The sequence below is a fragment of the Humulus lupulus genome, chromosome 5 (assembly GCF_963169125.1).
Source record: "Humulus lupulus chromosome 5, drHumLupu1.1, whole genome shotgun sequence".
NCBI classification, from domain to species: domain Eukaryota; kingdom Viridiplantae; phylum Streptophyta; class Magnoliopsida; order Rosales; family Cannabaceae; genus Humulus; species Humulus lupulus.
The window spans coordinates 208,960,378-208,976,746 of NC_084797.1; positions in this window are offsets into that span (position 1 = coordinate 208,960,378).

The window sequence follows — 16,369 nt, forward strand, 5'->3', positions numbered from 1 at the left end:
GCTTTTGCAGCTCTTTCACGTCTATCTGCAAACCAAGACCGAAGAGTGAATCTTATGAATTCAAGAAAAGTGGCGACTGAAAAGCTCCTTGCCTCCTTGGTTTTATTGTTAATGCTTTCTGCATAGTTACTCGTCATGATATTGTATCGGTTACCAGGAAAATAAGCGCTACTCTACCTTTCAAAGCCAATTCCCTCTAGATATTGAGCAATGGGCGGATCAATTACCTTAATCTTGTCAAAGAACTTTTGAAATTCTGTTCTTCGAAATGCGTACGCTGCACACCCCATGATGTCTTGCACGTGGTCAGTTTTGAATTTTGCCACCACATTCATACAGATGTGATGGTAACATGCACCGTGATAGGCATCTAGGAACACAAGCTCCAAAGCATGATTATTGCTTTTAAAGCAAGGTTCTCAATGTCCCCTATGGCTTCCTTCAATTTTCTCATGAAATAAGTCCAAGAGTTATGGTTCTCACTGTCCACCAATGCAAACGCAATTGGAAACAATTGATTGTTTGCATCCAACGCAACAGCACAGAGCATGTGGCCACCATACTTATTCTTCAAGAATGTGCCATCCACACAAATTACAGGACGACAGTACTGGAAACCACGCCTAGAAACACCGAGGGAAAAGAAGCAATACAAGAAACAACCATCTTCTGCTACAAAATCAGTAATTGTACCTGGGTTCTTATGCTCCAACTGACACAGGTATCCAGGTAACTTGGAGTATGATTCCTCAGGTGTCCCTCTGACATACATAAGAGCCTTTTCTCTGCATCTCCACGCCTTCTCATTGCTCATTTTGAACCAAAAATGGTGCTTCATGTCCTCCCTTATGTTGTTTGCCATGTACCGAGTACCATCAGTAGCAAATTTCATCTTGATTAGGTGCCCAAAAACCCACAGTGATGCTTGACGGTGGTCCTTATCTTGAATTTCTTGTGAGCAAGTGTGTACTTCGTCGTATACAGTAATCTCGAACATTTCAGATCGCTTTTTTTTCTTACCCCTCAATCTCCAACCACAATCAGGATCCTTGCAGGTAATGTACCACACATCAGTCCCAGATTTCTTCACCGTAAACTCAAAGTTATTCTTCATCGCAAATATGGATGCTTTGGTTTTCAATTCAAGCTTGTTCTGAAAGAACTTCCCAAGGTGCAATTCTCCTTAAGCTTTGCTTGTTGAAGAATGATGTTGATGTGAGGCCTCTATATCCTCTTTGGTGAATATGGGAGCACTCCATGTTCTATGATCTTCACCTAGGTCCAATGGAGAACTCCATCTAAAACTATCATCGGTTTTACTTGGACCTGGATGACTACTGCTGGTCCTAGGTGTTTGTCGATCTTCTATTCTGCGCTCCTCATCTACCATAACATCTGAACTCTGTGTTGCCAAATCTGCCCTAACATCTGGCCCACCAAGATCTGTTGCATCAGCAACAAGATCGTTGTTGATATAAGGATCGTAGCCATAGGGATCGTACTCCGCCGTGTCATGCAAATATGGCGGATCTCTAGCCGGGATATCATCATGGACTATGACGTCTAGATTTGTCTTGGGAACACATGTTCCAAAGTCACCTTGAGTTCCTTTGAAACCATGGCATGGAGGAGAAATGCTCTCTTCAAATCAAACTTCCTTATTAACGCTGGCAGAAGCCGATGCATTTCTTATACCTCCCTTCTTAATCAATGTCACACATAGAGGAATGAGTTTCTCTACAGATTTCGATGCTAACCCAATGAATGCACGCACATGCCTATAATTTTTTTTTTTTATAACGGTAGGTTTGACGGATTATGATAGGCATGTATACGGGACCTCAATTTTCAAGTCATGCACACATTTATCCACTTCAAGCTCATCGTACAGAATTTCAAGCAGTTGCTCAAACGTCAAACCCTTCTCCACGGGCAGAACTTGATTTCAGCATTCCTGAAAATCCAATCCCTATTTTCGAGTTCCCAAACACCATTGAATGCAAAAAATATGGAAACCGTCGAATCTGCAAAAAAAAAAAAAAAAGGGGTCAAAAAGTTAAACTACAACATAAAACAGCAAAATATCGAGGTCAAAATATCACACTATCGAGGTCAACCCATCGAGGCCAATCGAGTCCCATCGAGGCAAATACTACATAATTAAGTTTTATGCCTCTATCGAGGTCCATCGAGGCATATCGAGGTAGCCATATCCCATTATGTGAAGATTTCATCGAGGCCCATCGAGGCATATCGAGGTAGCCATTTCCCCCTTATGTGAGGCTTTTATCGAGGTCCATCGAGGCTCATCGAGGCATATCGAGGTATACAAATAATATAATACATGAGGGTTTATCGAGGTCCATCGAGGCAGACAGAAAACCCAGAAAAAAAACCAAGAAAGGAACGAAAATTCATTCCAACAGTGAAAAATTACAATAAAACATGAAGGCATACACAGATTTTTTCGAAATAGCAAAAGCAATGTTGATAAACAAGTTTCCTCACTACATATAACAAATATATACTTACCCATATAATTTTTTATTCGAAATCCAAAATGAAGTCCTTGCCTTGAAAGGATTCCCAACTTGCCCTGAAATAAGCTCGAAAATTTGTATAGATTAAGCAGCCTTATTATTATTATTATTATTTTGTGTACAAGAGCTTGAGAGATAGAGAGGGAAAATGTGAGAGATAGAGAGGGAGAAGACAATGGGAGAAAAAGAGGGAAATTTATGATAGGGGTATTTTTGATAATCCAAAGAATACTAGAATAAAAATGTGAGGTTTTTTTTCGGTTGGTATAATTTTATCATACAGTGTCACTTAATGCATTAAAAGTCAAATTTCCCAACAGAAATAATAATCAAGGCTCGGTAATATAGGCACTTCTTAATTAATTATTAATTGCTTAAACGAAAGCAACATTTCTCAATTAATAATTCTCTACTCATACTTAGTATTGTTTTCCAAGATATACTAATACTTAATTAGTATTATCTTTTTTAAAGTGATGATATATGCATACAAAATATTACATACAAAAATGTGACAATTTTTTTAGAGTGGAATCTATTGCTTTAATATTATTTTTTAAAATATAGTAATATTTAACTATTAATATTTTTTAAAGTAATAATATGTACACATAACATATGTACCAAAATATTACATATAATAATATAATAAATTTTTTTAGCTAATTAAATTTATTTAAGATAAATATAATATTATATGTAATATTTTGATGCATATTTTATGTAGGTATATCACTACTCTAATTTCTTTAAGGTATAATATTAAACTTTGAATTTATAATATTACTAGAACGTGCATGTTTATTTAGTTTTATTTATAGAATTTATTAATTATTTTTATTATATTTGTATCATTGTCATATAAATTTTAAATAAATAAATATATTACAAGAAATATTAAACCATACATTGTTTATAGTTTTTTTAAAATATATATAATATGATAACTTTTTAAATATAAATGATAATTTTTTTAATAAAAATTAAGATTATATATTATATATTATTGTTATAATGATATTTTATAATATTTAAATTTATATTAATATAAGTATTATATATTTAATCTTGTATTAATTATTATTATTATAATAATATTTTATAATATTTGAATTTATATTAATATAATTAGTAAATATCTAGTTTTGTATTATATATTATTAAAATAATAATATTTTATAACATTTGAATTTAAATTTAAATTTATATTAATATAATTATTATATAATCTTATATTAAATATTAATATAATAATGATATATTATAATATTTAAATTTATATTAATAAATTTTTATTTTTAATTAATTGTAAAAATATATTCTATTAAATATTTAAAATATTCTATTAAAATATATTAAAGGAAGTTAACGCAACAAATGGTTAAAATCAACAATTTATGTTATAGAAGAGATCTCGAGTACTAAATAATATAGATCAAACCATGTTGTCAGCACCTTAAAAAAAAAAGAATCATACAAATCATGTTGTTTGCACGTGCACAGTATCTCTTAATATCTACATCTAATTTTATTTATTATTACGCTTAGGTAGAATTGCTCATAAAACAATAATAAAAGTCAAGTTGATCCTTTGTTTAATAATAGGAGTATTAAACGTATTATATACATACAAAACGAGTTACGTGTGGGAGAGGTTTTTTTTTTGAAGTATTGTCTAGATATGATGCCTGAGAGGAGCAAGTTGTGGGAAATGCATCATCAGCTGGTTCATTGAATCTGGTTCTGTCGTTTGTGTTGACCAAAACAAAACAAAACCCTTTGCAGTTAAAGATATATATGTAAATATTGGATATAGCATAGCATGACCTGACCGCTGCCTTGAATTGAAATTGTCTTATTATTTGATTTTGCATTCAGTGAAATACGATATTCAATATTTTAATATACCGCATATATTATGTTTGGTTCTCATCTTCTTCCACCGTTGCAACCCCTAGCCTTGAAATGTGTGATATTTTAAGATAATATATTAACTTACTTAAACAACAAAATATATAGAAACAAAAGGCATTCATTTTTACTTGATAACAAAGGGATTGTAAATTACTAATATAATAATATCATGGATTGTTAACATGATTGTCTATAAAATTTTGATCGTCACTATTATTTTAATCAACTTTTTTATACAATTAGGTTTTTTAATATAATTTAATCAGTAATTAATACAGATTTACAATTGTATTATTTTTTAGAGCATATATATATATTAATGGAAAGGTTGTGGAAGATGTTAGATTAAAATATAATATATGCACATGAATAATTTTATATATGTAGGCGGAATTAATATATAAATTAAACATATACAAATAGATGATCGAATATTGTATACCTTCAGCCATTGCAATTGATAATCTCGATCTAACTTTAGATCTACGAAAGAAAAGAAACAATAATTAGAACGAGTACATAACCTTCTAAGCTCTCACTAACTCTTTTAAATGGAGCTACTGATAGTCAGAATAAGCAGTGAACTTAGGGACCGGTACTCTATATTTATAGAGTGAGACCTACTATCAGAGTCTCTGCCAGAGATTTATATATTTTCTTAATCAGTTAGGATTTGCAAAATCGAGTAACAAACAAAATCGGGTAACAAATAATGTTGACCATTAATTAAAATATTTTGTCAATAAATAAAATATTGACTCTGATATATTAAATCAATTAGTTGTAACAAAATAATTTTATATACCATTTAAATAAATATTCTAACATTCTCACACTTGGTCAACATTTAAATTAATGTATTACTTAAGCCCGACAATTATCTTTGTTAGATAATAAACACATGAATCATGGCGATAGGTCCTCTTTTAATGGCGAGCATTATCTTCCATGTATTACAATATATTTATTACATAACAATGTAATTTATGTGGCTATGTACTTAAACGAATAAACCCTATGTTTATTCAGATCCTATAAAATTTTCTCAATTAAAATGCGCATAAATATGAAAAAACATCAAAATAAGAGTTTCATTGATAATAACTTCAATTTGTACAATAAATTTACATAAGGGAACCAAGTCCCATGTTCACTACATGATCCTTGAATTTATGAGGTGGCAAGCCTTTCGTTATAAGATCAACAATCATCAATTCAGTGCTAATGTGTTGAATGACCACTTTATTTTCTTTAGCACGTTCTTTCACGACATAGTACTTGATGTCGATGTGCTTGCTTCAACTACCACTTTTGTTGTTCTTAGCCATGAATACAGCAGCTGAATTGTCACAGAATATTCTCAATGGCCTAGATATGGAATCTACAACTCTAAGGCCTGAAATGAAACTCTTTAGCTATACACCATGCGATGAAGCCTCAAAACACGAAACAGACTCGACTTTCATAGTAGAAGTAGCAGTCAAGGTCTATTTGTTACTCCTCCATGATATAGCTCCACTGGTAAACATAAACACGTAACCAAAGGTTGATTTACGTGAATCAGTACAACCAGCGAAGTCTGAATTTGAGTATGCAACTACTTCCAGGTTGTCGGTTCGTCTGAACATGAGTTTGTAATCCTTAGTACCCTGAAGATACCTCATAACTTTCTTTCCAGCTTTCCAGTGGTCTAACCCGGGGTTACTCTGAAATCTTCCTAGCATTCCGACAGCAAAGGCAATGCCGGGTCTTGTGCACACCTGAGCATTCATCAAGCTTCCAACAATAGAAGCATATGGGATGTTCTTCATTTCTTCCTTTTCAAAATCAATTTTTGGACACTGGCTCAAATTTAATTTATCACTCTTAACGATAGGAGCAACACTTGGTGAACAATCTTTCATCCGAAATCTCTCTAAAACTTTGTTAATGTAGATTTCTTGAGATAGGCCTAAGATACCTTTGAATCTATCTCGATGGATCTTAATGCCAATGACATAAGACGCATCACCCATATCCTTCATCTCAAAGTTCTTTGAGAGAAATTGTAATGCCCTAAATTCTCCGATGTGTCTTCATGGCGGGAATAGTAGGCCGGGAGGGCCATACTTGTTTTATTATGCCATTAAATGAAAATATGCATGTTTATGTGAATTATATTATAATATGATGTTATGCATGTATGTGGGTCCACATTTTAATTACAGGGGTGTGATGATAATTTGGCCCATTAAGGGCATAATTGTATATTGTATGCATGTCGGTGGTATATTGTTGAGACCACATTATAATGTGAGTTTGTTCGAGCCATTCGGCATGAGAACACCATGGTATATTAATTAGCGGTCTAGTCATAACAGGTTTAAGTTCGGGGCTCGGGATGAGTCTTGGGGTGATTTTAATGATTAGAGCATTATCGGGAGTTAAAGGGTAACGAGATATGAATTATTGGTGTTTGAGATTATCAAGAATAGCGGGAATTGGAGAGCGTTAATTATGATTAACGACATAGATTGGAAAGGACAATTTTGCACTTGGAAGCCTTTAGAAACCCTTAATTGACCTAGGGGTATAATGGTCTTTTTACCCCTAGGATAGATATAAACTACCTTTGGCTGTGAAACAGAAGGAAAATAGAGCAAGTTCTTGAGCTTACCTGTACCTTCCTTCTCCTTCATTTTCCTTTGTGAATTTTTGAGCACTTGTTGAGGATTCAAGCTTGGGAAGTAGACCTTGGGAGTTTGGGAGAGTGTTCTACCATTGAAGAGCATCACAACCTGAGTTTGAGGTAAGTTTCTAGCCACTAGTTCCCTGGTTTGCTCTGTTTTGGTGTTTAGTTTCAGCTTGTGATTTTGTTGTGGATAGTTGGAATTAATGGAAGTTTTGGTTGGGGTTTAACTTGGGTTTTGATTAGGTGTGATATAGATCAAGTTTAGGGGTTTTATTGGATGTTTGGGTGGTGTTTGAGCTTGGTTTGAAAGGTTGGTTCCAAGGGAAATCGCAAGGGAAGAAAAACCAGAGTGTTGGCTGAACTGAAGGTTGGGTCGCGGCATGGCCAAGGAGGGCCGCGAATCTTGAGGGGTGCTGAAGGAGGCCACCTCTATTTGAGGGGTGGGCCGCGGCATGGCCAAGGACAACTGTGACCATTAGTGGAATTTTGGCCAGAAATGAGTTTTTGGCTCGGGGATGCTAGCCTTAGGCCTCGGGATCGATCCTACTACCCGGTTTAGTAGTACTCGATGTCTCGGAGGCTAGGTTTTGGTTTGGGAACCTTTTTTATTCATTTTATTGATGGAATACCATAATTGGTTATGACCAGGTAACCGCTAAGGGGCAAAAAGACAGGTCGTTCTCAAGGGTCGTTCTTATATCAATTCTTGCTCGAACCAAAGGTAAGAAAACTGCACCCCATATGTGACATGCATGGTTATTCTTGAGGCATGTTGATTGCATAAATGTGGACATGGATTGATTATTGAATGCTTAGCAAATCTTGCTCACTTGTGCATGGTACTGACTCATTAGTTAGAATTGGGAAAGGTGTCAGTATCAACTGTGAAGCTGTGACTCATTAGTCAAGTTCGGCAGTGGTACTGGGCACTGGTCACACGGCACTGACTCATAAGTCAGGAACGGCCTTAGCGTGTTCAACGCAAGCCAATAAAGATTAGATCTAATCGATATCTGCATTGGATGACTCAAAGAGCATTAATGCCGGACTGACCTCAAGTTCGATGAATACTATAAGCGCTTGTGTGACTTACCCATCAGTCACTCATCTGTTAAGTTAAAGACTTACCCATCAGTCTCTCATCTGTTTAAGGCTTGTGGCTTACCCAGCAGCCACTCTTTTGTTTAAATTAGTGACCTGCTTGTCAGTCACTTAGTATGGTTTACTAGAACCTCAAGTGATATTCACTCATCTGTTTAAGAGCTATATGCTCTGTGTGATTATAATGATAATCATTTGATAATGTTTGTATACAACACTGTGTTTTCTTGCTGGGCTTTGGCACATGGGTGCTATGTGGTGCAGGTAAAGGGAAAGAAAAGCTCACCTAGCCTTGAGTGGAGAGCTTAGGTGGTGATGTGTACATATGCGGCCGCTTGACCACCACGGCCAAGGAGTTCTCAGAGGAACTAGGGGGTTTACCCTATTTTTGCCGCTTAGGTCGGCGGGTTTGTAATTTTAAAACAGTAATGACCTTTTTGAGTTGTAAATAACTTGTAAATGTTCTTGTGGGCTCATGAACAACTTTATGTATTTAATAAAATATATCCTTTCCTATTTATTGATTTTCAACCTTAGTCTGTTAATAACACTTAGAACACGTTTTTAACCAAAGGACTCGGGTAGCGGGTCAAATTTCTGGTTGACCATTCACCGTAACTATTCTGGGGTAACCAGGGCGTTATAACTTGGTATCAGAGCGTGCCAAGGTTAAGGTTCTTGTAGACTGGCTAGGCATGTACACACATCACTGAAGTCAAGCTGGACTCATGGTTTGGTAACTATTTATGTAGTTATATGTATAACTGCTTAAATATAGTATATATGCTTTACCTGTATGCATGAGACACCATGTTGAACCTGTGCCCTGAAATACTATATCCTCAGCAAATGTGTGCTAATTAGTACTGAGAATGCTGGAACATACTCATTAGTATGGTTGATTATGAGTTATTATGCGATACATGCCAAGTGCTAAATGCTATAAACATGTATCTGCCTGTATAATTGAATGACTGTGGAATATGATAATTGTCTGCTTGTTCTTGGACCGTAAGGCAGCAAGAGGTTTAGTTATTACTACCTGACTGGCCGTATTGATCATTATTTCAGCAAGGTAACAGATAAGAATGAATCCAAGGCAGACAGATGCTTCAGATGACCAGTGTGATCAGGGCCAGAATAATAATAAAAGTCAGGGTCAGGAAAATGACCAGTCTCAGATTCCATAGCTAGCTCCTTCAAATTGGCAGCAGTTGTTTAATGATTTGCAGGAAACAGTGTTGAAACAGGGAGAGGAGCTTCGTCTCCTAAGACAGCAACAAGTGCCTGCAGTGGCTAGTGTATCAGAGGCACCTCCTGTGTCGGTGCCAGCAGCAGAGCAGCTGCCTGAGGATGGAAATAAATGAGAACCTCTCTATGAATGGTTCAGGAAGCAGCAACCTCCAGTTTTTTAGGGCAGTGCAGATCCTGCCAAGGCTGAACAATGGATGAGTATGATTACCACTATCCTTGACTTTATGAGGGTAACTGGTAATGAGAGGGTGGCCTATGCCACCTATATCTTTTGGGAGGATGCCTGGATTTGGTGGGAGGTGATTACCCAAACCAAGAATTTAAATGCCATGAGTTGGGAAGAGTTTCAGACTCTATTCAATGACAAATATTATAATGATGCTATCAGGGCGGCGAAGGCTGAGGAATTCATCAGGCTACTTCAGGGAAGTTTGTCAGTCACTGAGTATGCCTTAAAGTTTGATCGTTTGGCAAAGTTTGCCATGGAGCTGGTGCCCACTGATGGGACCAGGAGAGAGAGATTCCTTCAGGGGCTACAACCCAGGTTAGCCTGTGATGTACGTATCACCACTGTGGCTGGGGTTACTACCTATGCACAGGTGTTTGAGAAGGCACTCACAGCTGAGAGTGCAGAGAACAAGATCTGGCGTGACAATGCAGCCAGAAAGGATTTCAGGAGGACAGTTCCTCCATTTATGGGTTCTGGAAGGGGTATAGGCCCCAGTGATCAGAAGAGGAAGGTTCCTGACACCTTCTCAGTTCCAGGTCCTGATAGGCGGCCCCGTGGTAGTACAATGGGTCGTCCAGGGGGTGGTGAAGCCTGGAAGACTCGTCCTGAATGCCCTAGATGTAAGAGGCGTCATTTGGGAGAGTGTAGGGCAAAGGCCTGCTACTTGTGTGGAGCAGTGGGTCATTTTAAGAAGGATTGCCCTCAGGCAAGAAAAGAAGAACCCAGGAAAGCGGTCAGCTCGAGTGTTCGTGTTGACACAAGCAGAAGCTGAGGCTTCTCCCTCAGTTGTTACAGGTCAGCTTCTTAGTGCTGGAACCCCTTATAATGTCTTGATTGATTCTGGTGCTACACATTCTTTTGTTGCTAGTAGTGTTATTGATAGACTGTGTAGACCCGAAGATTTTTATGCTGTGGGGTTTGGTACTTTGTTACCCACTGGAGAATTAGTGGTATCCAGGAGATGGGTCAGATCTTTGCCAGTGACAGTGGAGGGCAGAGAGTTGTCAGTGGACTTAATAGAGTTGGTTATGACTGACTTTGATATGATATTGTGTATGGATTGGTTGGCAAAGTATGGGGCAACCATTGATTACAGAAGGAAGATGGCCACCTTTGAGCCTGAAGGTGAGGATCCTTTTGTGTTTGTTGGTACTGTGCATGGACCTCGTATTCCTATGATTTTTGTGTTGAGGGCTAGGGATTTATTGTAAAGAGGTTGCATTGGATTCTTAGCCAGTGTGGCTGATACCACTCAGGTCATGCCAGTGAGACCAGAGGATACTAGACTTGTTTGTGAGTTTCTGGATGTTTTTCCAGAAGATTTTCCAGGGTTGCCACCACGCAGAGAAATTGAGTTCGTTATAGAACTGGCACCAGGGACGGAGCCAGTGTCTAGAGCACCTTACATAATGGCTCCAGCTGAGCTAAAAGAATTAAAAGTGCAGTTGCAAGAGCTGTTAGATTTGGGTTTTATCAGACCTAGTTTCTCACCTTGGGGTGCACTAGTTCTGTTTGTGAAGAAGAAGGATGGTTATCTGAGAATGTGTATTGATTACAGAGAACTGAATAAGCTGACAATTAAGAATAAGTATCCTTTGCCAAGGATAGATGATATGTTCGATCAATTGCAAGGTAAGAAGGTATTCTCAAAGATCGACCTTCGTTCTGGTTATCATCAGTTGAGGGTCAAGGAGGGAGACATACCGAAGACTGCTTTTCATACCAGGTATGGGCATTATGAGTTTTTAGTCATGTCATTTGGATTGACTAATGCCCTTGCTGCTTTTATGGATCTGATGAACAGAGAGTTCAAGGATTATCTAGACCAATTTGTGATCGTCTTCATCGATGATATTCTGGTATATTCTCAGACTGAGTCAGAGCATGAGCAACATCTGAGGTTAGTTCTACAAAGACTGAGGGAACACATATTGTTTGCTAAATTCAAGAAGTGTGAGTTCTGGTTGTCTCAGGTATCCTTTCTTGGGCATATTGTCAGTAAGGAGGGGATTAAAGTAGATCCAACAAAGATTGAAGCGGTCAGAGATTGGACAAGGCCAAAGAATGGTTATGAGGTTAGAAGTTTCCTTGGATTGGCAGGTTATTATAGGCGTTTCGTGGAAGGGTTCTCAAAGATAGCTAGTGCTTTGACTGAGCTGACACGCAAGAGTCAGAAATTTGTGTGGTCAGATAAATGTGAGACCAACTTCCAGGAACTGAAGCAGAGATTGATTACAGCTCCGATTCTGAGTCTTCCAACAGATCAGGAGAAGTTTGTGATTTACTGTGATGCTTCTCATCAGGGTTTGGGCTGTGTTCTGATGCAATCATAGAAGGTAATCGCTTATGCTTCTCGTCAGTTGAAGGAGTATGAAAAGAGATATCCTACTCATGATTTAGAGTTAGCAGCTGTGCTTTTTGCTTTAAAGATATGGAGGCATTATCTCTACGGAGAGAAGTGTGAGATTTATACAGACCACAAGAGCCTGAAGTACTTCTTCACCCAGAAAGATCTTAATATGAGGCAAAGGCGTTGGCTGGAGTTAGTGAAAGATTATGATTGTGAGATTCTGTATCATCCAGGAAAAGCCAACGTGGTAGCTGATGTTTTAAGCCGGAAGGGTCCGGGATAGATTCATGGTATGAGGCTGATAGACAGAGAGTTAGCAAACGATATTACCAGAGCTGGTATAGAGTTGCTGGTAGGCCAGTTGGCTAACATTACGCTACAGTCTATGCTGTTAGAGAGAATCAAGGAAGGTCAGTTGAATGATCCACAGCTGATCAAGATCAGAGATGATGTTCTGGCTGGAGCATCCAGAGGTTATACAGTGTCTGAGATAGGCTTGCTGAGATACAAAGGGCAGATATGTGTTCTGTTAGACACTGTTTTGAGGCGAGAGATTCTGGATGAATCTCATACTACACCTTACTCTTTGCATCCAGGCACCACGAATATGTATCACGATGTGAGGTCATTGTATTGGTGGCCAGGGATGAAGAGAGATGTAGTGGAGTATGTGGGTAAGTGCTTGACATGTCAACAGGTCAAGGCTGAGCATCAGAGGCCGGCAGGGTTATTGCAGCCTCTGGATATCCCAGAGTGGAAGTGGGAAGACATCACAATGGATTTTGTGGTGGGCTTACCCAAGACCGTTGGTCGGCATGATTCTATTTGGGTGATAGTGGATCGCTACACCAAGTCAGTTCACTTTCTGCCGGTGAGGACTACTTATACAGTTGACCAGTATGTAGATCTCTATGTGAGAGAGATCGTGCGTCTCCATGGAGCACCTAGGTCGATCGTGTCAGATCGGGACCCTACTTTTACTTCCAAGTTCTGGGGGAGTTTGCATAAGGCCATGGGGACATAGCTGAAGTTCAGTACTGCTTATCATCCTCAGACAGATGGGCTATCTGAGAGGATGATCCAGATTTTGGAGGACATGCTGAGAGGATGTGTGCTGGACTTTGGTGGATCTTGGAGTAAGTATCTGCCTTTGATAGAGTTCTCCTACAACAACAGTTATCAATCTACCATTGGAGTTGCACCTTATGAGATGCTGTATGGTAGGAAATGCAGATCTCCCATTCATTGGGATGAGATAGGTGAAAGAAGATACTTAGGTCCTGAGGCAGTTCAGAGGACTAGTGAGGCCATTGAGAAGATTAGAGCTATGCAGAAGAGCTATGCAGATCCCAAGCGTAGGAACGTGGAGTTCCAAGTGGGAGACTATGTTTTCCTTAGAGTCTCGCCATGGAAAGGGGTGAGAAGGTTTGGGAAGAAAGGCAAGCTGAGTCCTAGATTTGTAGGTCCATTTGAAATCCTGGAGAGGGTTGGTTAGGTGGCTTACAGATTGGCTTTGCCTCCGGCGTTGTCAGCCGCGCATAATGTATTTCATGTTTCAGCTCTTCGGAGGTATGTATCTGATGTGAGCCATATTTTGAGTTATGAAAATCTGGAGCTTGAGCCAGATCTCTCCTTTGAGGAGCAGCCAGTTCAGATACTCGACAGAAAGGATAAAGTCCTCAGGAATAAGACGATACCTTTGGTTAAGGTATTGTGGAGGAACAACAAGGTCGAGGAAGCGACCTGGGAGATGGAGTCAGATATACAGAGTCAGTATCCCGAGCTGTTCAGGTAAATTTTGAGGACGAAATTTCTGTAAGGAGGGGATAGTTGTAATGCCTTGAATTCTCCGATGTGTCTTAATGGCGGGAATAGTAGGCCGGGAGGGCCATACTTGTTTAATTATGCCATTAAATGAAAATATGCATGTTTATGTGAATTATATTATGATATGATGTTAAATGCATGCATGTGGGTCCACATTTTAATTACAGGGGTGTGATGATAATTTGGCCCATTGAGGGCATAATTGTATATTTGTATGCATGTCGGTGGTATATTGTTGAGATCACATTATAATGTAGGTTTGTTTGAGCCATTCGGCATGAGACGACCATGGTATATTAATTAGCGGTCTAGTCATAACAGGTTTAAGTTCGGGGCTCGGGATGAGTCTTGGGGTGATTTTAATGATTAGAGCATTATCGGGAGTTAAAGGGTAACGAGATATGAATTATTTGTGTTTGAGATTATCAAGAATAGCAGAAATTGGAGAGCGTTAATTATGATTAACGACATAGATTGGAAAGGACAATTTTGCACTTGGAAGCCTTTAGAAACCCTTAATTGACCTAGGGGTATAATGGTCTTTTTACCCCTAGGATAGATATAAACTACCTTTGGCTGTGAAACAGAAGGAAAACAGAGCAAGTTCTTGAGCTTACCCGTACCTTCCTTCTCCTTCATTTTCCTTTGTGAATTTTTGAGCACTTGTTGAGGATTCAAGCTTGGGAAGTAGACCTTGGGAGTTTGGGAGAGTGTTCTACCATTGAAGAGCATCACAACCTGAGTTTGAGGTAAGTTTCTAGCCACTAGTTCCCTGGTTTGCTCTGTTTTGGTGTTTAGTTTCAGCTTGTGATTTTGTTGTGGATAGTTGGAATTAATGGAAGTTTTGGTTGGGGTTTAACTTGGGTTTTGATTAGGTGTAATATAGATCAAGTTTAGGGGTTTTATTGGATGTTTGGGTGGTGTTTGAGCTTGCTTTGAAAGGTTGGTTCCAAAGGAAATCGCAAGGGAAGAAAAACCAGAGTGTTGGCTGAACTGAAGGTTGGGTCGCGGCATGGCCAAGGAGGGCCGCGACTCTTGAGGGGTGCTGAAGGAGGGCACCTCTGTTTGAGGGGTGGGCCGCGGCATGGCCAAGGACAGCTGTGACCATTAGTGGCATTTTGGCCAGAAATGAGTTTTTGGCTCGGGGATGCTAGCCTTAGGCCTCGGGATCGATCCTACTACCCGGTTTAGTAGTACTTGATGTCTCGGAGGCTAGGTTTTGGTTTGGGAACCTTTTTTATTCATTTTATTGATGGAATACCATAATTGGTTATGACCAGGTAACCGCTAAGGGGCAAAAAGACAGGTCGTTCTCAAGGGTCGTTCTTATATCAATTCTTGCTCGAACCAAAGGTAAGAAAACTGCACCCCTTATGTGACATGCATGGTTATTCTTGAGGCATGTTGATTGCATAAATGTGGACATGGATTGATTATTGAATGCTTAGCAAATCTTGCTCACTTGTGCATGGTACTGACTCATTAGTCAGAATTGGGAAAGGTGTCAGTATCAACTGTGAAGCTGTGACTCATTAGTCAAGTTCGGCAGTGGTACTGGGCACTGGTCACACGGCACTGACTCATAAGTCAAGAACGGCCTCAGCGTATTCAACGCAAACCAATAAAGATTGGATCTAATCGATATCTTCATTGGATGACTCAAAGAGCATTAATGCCGGACCGACCTCAAGTTCGATGAATACTATAAGCGCTTGTGTGACTTACCCATCAGTCACTCATATGTTAAGTTAGATACTTACCCATCAGTCTCTCATTTGTTTAAGGCTAGTGGCTTACCCAGCAACCACTCTTCTGTTTAAATTAGTGACCTGCTTGTCAGTCACTTAGTATGGTTTACTAGAACCTCAAGTGATATTCACTCATCTGTTTAAGAGCTATATGCTCTGTGTGATTATAATGATAATCATTTGATAATGTTTGTATACAACACTGTGTTTTCTTGCTGGGCTTTGGCTCATGGGTGCTATGTGGTGCAGGTAAAGGGAAGGAAAAGCTCACCCAGCCTTGAGTGGAGAGCTTAGGTGGTGATGTGTACATATGCGACCGCTTGACCACCACGGCCAAGGAGTTCTCAGAGGAACTAGGGGGTTTACCCTATTTTTGCCGCTTAGGTCGGTGGGTTTGTAATTTTAAAATAGTAATGACATTTTCGAGTTGTAAATAACTTCTAAATGTTCTTGTGGGCCCATGAACAACTTTATGTATTTAATAAAATATATCCTTTCCTGTTTATTGATTTTCCACCTTAGCCTGTTAATAACACTTAGAACATGTTTTTAACCAAAGGTCTCCGGTAGCGGGTCAAATTTCCGGTTCACCGTAACTGTTCTGGGGTAACCAGGGCGTTATAGAAATTGCTTCACCTCATGTAGCATGCCTTTTTCATTGGTTGGAAGAAGAATATCGTCCACATATAAAACAAGCAAACAAATCTTACTCCCACTGAACTTCTGGTATATACA